Raw genomic sequence first — 5,580 nt, 5'->3', positions numbered from 1 at the left:
CGGATGCTTTGTTGTTTTTAAGATTCTTAATTTGTTTAATTATTTCAATTTCGTCAGGTTCTTTAGAGTTAGGTTTGGTGTTATTAGTTTGCTGTGGTTGGAATTTATTGGCTGGTTCTGAACAGTTTAATAGTTTTTCAAAATAGTTAGCAAGTACCTTACAGTTTTCCTGGTTGTTAAGAGCCAAACAGCCATTTTCATTTTTGAAGCAAAGACTTTGAGGATGGTGGCCAGTTAGTTTCGTTTTGAATGTTTTATAAAAGTTTCTTGTATTGTTCTTTTGGACGTCTTTTTCGATTTCTAAAAAATCAGTATTTTCGTAGTTTCTTTTAGACTTTCGGACTAATTTAGATGTTTCTTACGGTTAGAAAGGTGTTGTCCGTATTTTCAGTTTTGTCACTATTCCAATTTTTGAATGCCTCATGGCTACACTTAACTGCTGTTTCAACGTCTGCTTGCCACCAAGAGTGTTTGTGTTTCTTTCGAAGCGGAATTAAATTTTGTGCTCTTGTGATGAACTTTTCTTTTATGCTTTGCCAATTGGATTGTTTTTTTGTCAAGTTCGCTTGTTGGATTGAGGTTATTTTCGCAGTGTCAAATTTTGGGATAACATTTTTTGATTTGCAGAGTTTTTGAGGTTGAAGTTTTGCTTTTATTCGCATCATTAAATATTGGTCATAATCTATATTTGCCCCTTTCCTATCTTGAACATTTAAAATTTCTTTGTAATGAGGATATGAAATAGCTCTATGAAATTACCCAATAAATGTACTGGGTCCCGCCAAGTTTTTTTGGTTCAGTAGGGTTCTTTTTAAAATGTGTTGACATTATTTTAAGGTTAAAATTTTCGCACGTTTCAACAAGTCTGTGGCCATTTATTAATTTTTTTTAACGATGGGGACTAACATTAACTAATTCCGTGAGAAAGAGTGTATCTCTATCTCTCTCTCTCTTTCATTCTCTCTCTCTCTCTCTCTCTTCTCTCTCTCTCTCTCTCTCTCTCTCTCTCTCTCTCTGTGAGTGTGTGTGTGTGTCTGTGTGTGTGTGTGTGTGTGTGTGTGTGTGTGTGTGTGTAAATAAAACGTAATAAAAAATTAAATAAATAAAACCCACATTCATTCACCTACACACACACACACACACACACACACACACACACACACACACACACAGATATTCACTCTTTCTCACGGAATTTGTTAATGTTAGTCCCCATCATAGCATTCCCAGTCGCAAAATTTCGAAGTAAATAACTTCTCTACATTAATTTCTGTATGGTTGCAGATGACAAATCCAGAAAGAAAGCAGGTGCAACAAAAACATAATCAACAGGTGAACCACAGCATTTGCTAACAAGTTATACATAATAAACGTTGTCTATTCTTCAAATATGTAAATACTGTTTTAAAAACTGAGTGTATATGAGCACAAGTAGTAAAAAGCATTTTTCCTGTTTAATAGAAACAAAATAAAAGCTCACTGACGATGCTGAAACTTCAGCGAAACATGTCTAGGAAACAGAAGAAAACACAAAATTGTATTTTGCTGAAGGTGGACTCCCTTGAAAAACAGTTCCATTGTAAACAAACCCGAAAGAAGAGCTTCGACCCTAAAATGATTACAATTTCGGAAAAATTGGACTATTTATTCAAGGGAGAGAGCTTCACAAACTGAGCAAGACAAAGCGTTTGTTCACCTCTTGCCCTTATGTAAGCAGTCACTGCTGGTATTGATTGATAGAGCTATTGAATGCCACCTCAGAGATATTGTGCCAAATTCTATCCAATTGCAGCGATGAGTCGTCAGAATCCCGAGATGGTTGAAGAGCCCTACCCATAATGATGTAAACGTTCTCAATTAGGAAGATCTCAGGCGACCTCACTGGGTAAGGTATGGTTTGGCAAGCCCGAAGATCACAGTAGAAACTCTCGCCGTGTGTGGGCGGGCATTACATTGGTGAACTGTATGCCTAAGATAACTTGCCTCGAAAGACAACAAAACTGAGCATAGAATAACGTTGACGTACTACTGTGCTGTAAGTGTGCCGCAGATGAAAACCATAGGGACCTGCTATGAAATGAAGTGGCACCTCCCCGATCATCACTCGCGTTTGTCGGGCTGTAAGGTGGGCGACAGTAACGTTGCCATCACACCACTGTCTAAGGCGCCTCCAGATACGTCTTGGCTGCCCATTTGGAAGTGGGACTCATCACTGTAGACAATTCTAGTGCAGTCAATGAGATTCGAGGCGAAGACATTTTAGTTCAGAACTTTCGAGTTTTTTCCGCGTAGATGAACAGTCAAGTATTTTAAAATCCAAGTACGTGTATGTCTGTCGACAGACACACAGTTGTCAATTACAGTACAAAACAGTATTCATGATATCGGAGTTAGAGCGAACAATACCGTTCTATGGCACAAGCCATCCTGACACAACTACGAAACAACAGAGTCATGCATTGTCTTCCTTCTTGCTTCTTCTGAAAACATCATCCACTTCAGTGTGTCATTTTCTCTGGAACCGCAGCGTATGAGTTGCCACGTGAAAAAATATTTGCGATCCTGTTTGAGAGCCGTAAGGCCGCGGTAGAATTATTAACGGTTCCTTTCGTCCCGGCTGTGTGCAGTCCACTCCAGATCGTGCGGCTTCAGGAGCTCCAAAGGTTCTACTGCGCCACGACAACAGCTGCAACGAACAAGGTAAACAGAGTGGGGATATAGCCTATGTCTCTGTAATTCTATTCATAAATCACGCCAGAGGCGACCTGCCAGCTGTTTTGCAGGTTCAGCAAACAATTTATTCATCGAAAACTCTACAGGATGCTGGATTTTGTACAGTAGCACCACCGGAAGACTACGTGATGTATTGGTCATTAACGGAACGATATTTTGGAACAAGATTTGCAATCATTCGAGAAAAATCCGTAGAGCTTCTTCTGGGTCAGTTTCATCAATTTGTAAACAGTTTAATCTCTTAGTACACTATGCAAATATGCTCTACGATATCAAGGCTGTCAGAAAAAATTTCTCACTATTTATCGTTTCCAACATGATACATAAATTACATTGAAATGAACACCCTTAGCTGCTTACAGGCGTTGACATACGTCAACGGGGAAAGATGAAAATGTATGCCCCGTCCAGGACTCGAACCCGGGATCTTCTGCTTACAGGGCAAACGCTCTATCCATCTGAGCCACCGAGGGCACAGAGGAGAGCTCGACTGCAGGGATTTATCTCTGGCACGCCTCTCGCGAAAGTGGTCAAGTGGCCGGTGAGCCATAACTATATATTTACTAAGACACCATCTTAGTAAATATATAGTTATCTATATATTTACTAAGACACCATCTTAGTAAATATATAGTTATGGCTCACCGCCCACTTGTCCATCTTCTTCTTCTGTGCGAATGCACAAACAGTGCCCGAACTCTTACGGGAATCGGCAACGCGCCGCGAGTAATGAGTATAATGGGCGGGGGCACTACGAATGTAGCGCGGGACAATACTTTGAGAATGTGGGTTTCGCGGGAGGCGTGCCAGAGATAAATACCTGCAGTCGAGCTATCCTCTGTGTCCTCGGTGGCTCAGATGGATAGAGCGTCTGCCATGTAAGCAGGAGATCCCGGGTTCGAGTCCCGGTCGGGGCGCACATTTTCATCTGTCCTCGTTGACGTATGTCAACGCATGTAAGCAGCTAAGGGTGTTCATTTCATTGTAATTTCATTCTAACGAGCTGCTAGGTCACCGATGGTATCTGTTCTTTCGGACATGTCCGAAAGAACAGACACCATCTTAGTAAATATATGATACATAAACCCTACTGTGATCGTTTCTAGCACGCGTTTTCTTACCCGCAGGCTGTCGAATTCCAAAGCACTAATAGCGACAGAACTGTTCAATACTGTACGACAATTGAGAATCCGTTCACCCCCCTCCCAGCTCCTGAAATTAGTTGAAAAGGGCTAGATCTCTACAACTGACCGCTTCGGCAGGGAATGAAAAACGCACATAACGTGCCGTTTGGAACGTCAATAGAGACGAATAGATAAATCGTGGTTTTCAGTTCACTGTTTGATAGATTTTATAAGCGTTGGCTCTCCTTGTGGCGAATAATATGCTACATACCTGTTTTGGTGTGCTCTCGACTGGTTTTCTTGGTGTGGTTGATAATGGCGTAGATTGTTTGACGCTACCCATTTTAATCTATTCACTTCCAAACTTGTATCGTTTCATTGTGCTTTAAGAACAGTCGTTATACAGTTGGAGTGTTTGATGTGTCTGTCAAAAATACTTCGCTGATTATTCCTTTGCTACGAGTGATCACATCAAAAGACCTATAAGAAATGGGAGGGGAGATGTGAGAAGAAGAAATAGAGCAAATGTAATTTAGTTGTGGCCACGATGCATTTGTATTCATACACCGCTGCGGCACTCAATCGATTTATTATACGAGATATGATTTTGTCATATCCTTATGTCCTTTTATACATATTTCCTTTCCGATTCATTTGGTGACATTTGAGAATATAAAATTTATGTCACCCTGAAATAAATCATATCTTTTGTAGCAAAATGATTCAAGCGCATTGCCACAAGCATCGCATGTTACAGTAGTTAATCACCTATACGGTTTTGTCACGAATTAGAAATTGCTTAATAAAATTATATAAAAACGTTTCTTCATTGTAAAAGAAAAGGACCCAAAGTTTCTCATATTGTCTTATTCAAAACGTGAACTAGTAAATTTTCCAACAGCCGACCAAAAACTCCAGGAACTGACAGATTTCGTCCATCTGGCCATTGTCCCGTAAACGTTCTGCACTTTAAGATGACCGTACGAACAATACGTTTTCGTTGTTTCCTGCGTGACTAACTTTCCTTCCCACTTCCCTTCCTGCTAAAAATCTCAGCAAGGGATCGTCGAGCATGAAATCGATATGCGATGTAGTAACAACTTCAGACTACGCTGTGGGAAGTAGGGCTCCTGTGTATCGTAGTAAAGTTTCACCCAAAGAAGGCGTAAGCACCGATCTTATCTCAAAGACTGGGAAGTCTCAAATACACCACACGAGTAACAGAAGATGGAGAGTCAAATGAATATCAAACAATATTGAGAAAAATTAGCCCAAAGAGATCCAAAACCGCACTTTGAAATTGACATGTCACGGACACAAACAAAGTTTTGAGGCCAGGTGTGAAAGGACGAAAAGTACAAACAAAATTTTATGAAGTTCAAAAATAGGACTATAGCCTTTGGAATTTGTACTGTCTTTGAGACTGACCATCTCTAGAAATACGTTGCAGCTTTCCTGCACAAAACAATTCGTAGATGGAGCTTACTCCATTCATTAAATAATGAAATGGTAAGTGCGATCAGTGTGCAGTACGGTACGCCAGTAGTAACCTGATCAGTTATGTCAGTCTTTTCAATATTTCTCTTTTTGTTATTGGTTTATTGACTACAACCTGGTATAAACTATCCAATTTCCTTGTGTCATGGACGCAATTTGCACTACACGGGGCAATCCAACCGTAGGATGTTCGACAGTATGTGAATATAACAGGGAGGCCTACCAT

The 5,580-nt window shown here is 40.3% G+C and overlaps 2 non-coding genes across 2 annotated transcripts; one reads left to right on the top strand and one right to left on the bottom strand.

The window, feature by feature from the left end:
* Positions 1 to 3,132: 3,132 nt before the first annotated feature.
* On the bottom strand, positions 3,133 to 3,207 carry Trnat-ugu. The gene has a single exon. It is a non-coding gene; the product is annotated as a tRNA-Thr (tRNA).
* A 369-nt stretch (positions 3,208 to 3,576) lies between these two features.
* Trnat-ugu lies at positions 3,577 to 3,650 on the top strand. Its single transcript has one exon. It is a non-coding gene; the product is annotated as a tRNA-Thr (tRNA).
* Positions 3,651 to 5,580: the final 1,930 nt, after the last annotated feature.

Source organism: Schistocerca piceifrons, chromosome 1 (genome assembly GCF_021461385.2).
Source record: "Schistocerca piceifrons isolate TAMUIC-IGC-003096 chromosome 1, iqSchPice1.1, whole genome shotgun sequence".
Lineage (NCBI taxonomy): Eukaryota > Metazoa > Arthropoda > Insecta > Orthoptera > Acrididae > Schistocerca > Schistocerca piceifrons.
Note: the sequence above shows the minus strand (reverse complement) of the source record. Positions and strands in the feature narration are given on the sequence as shown.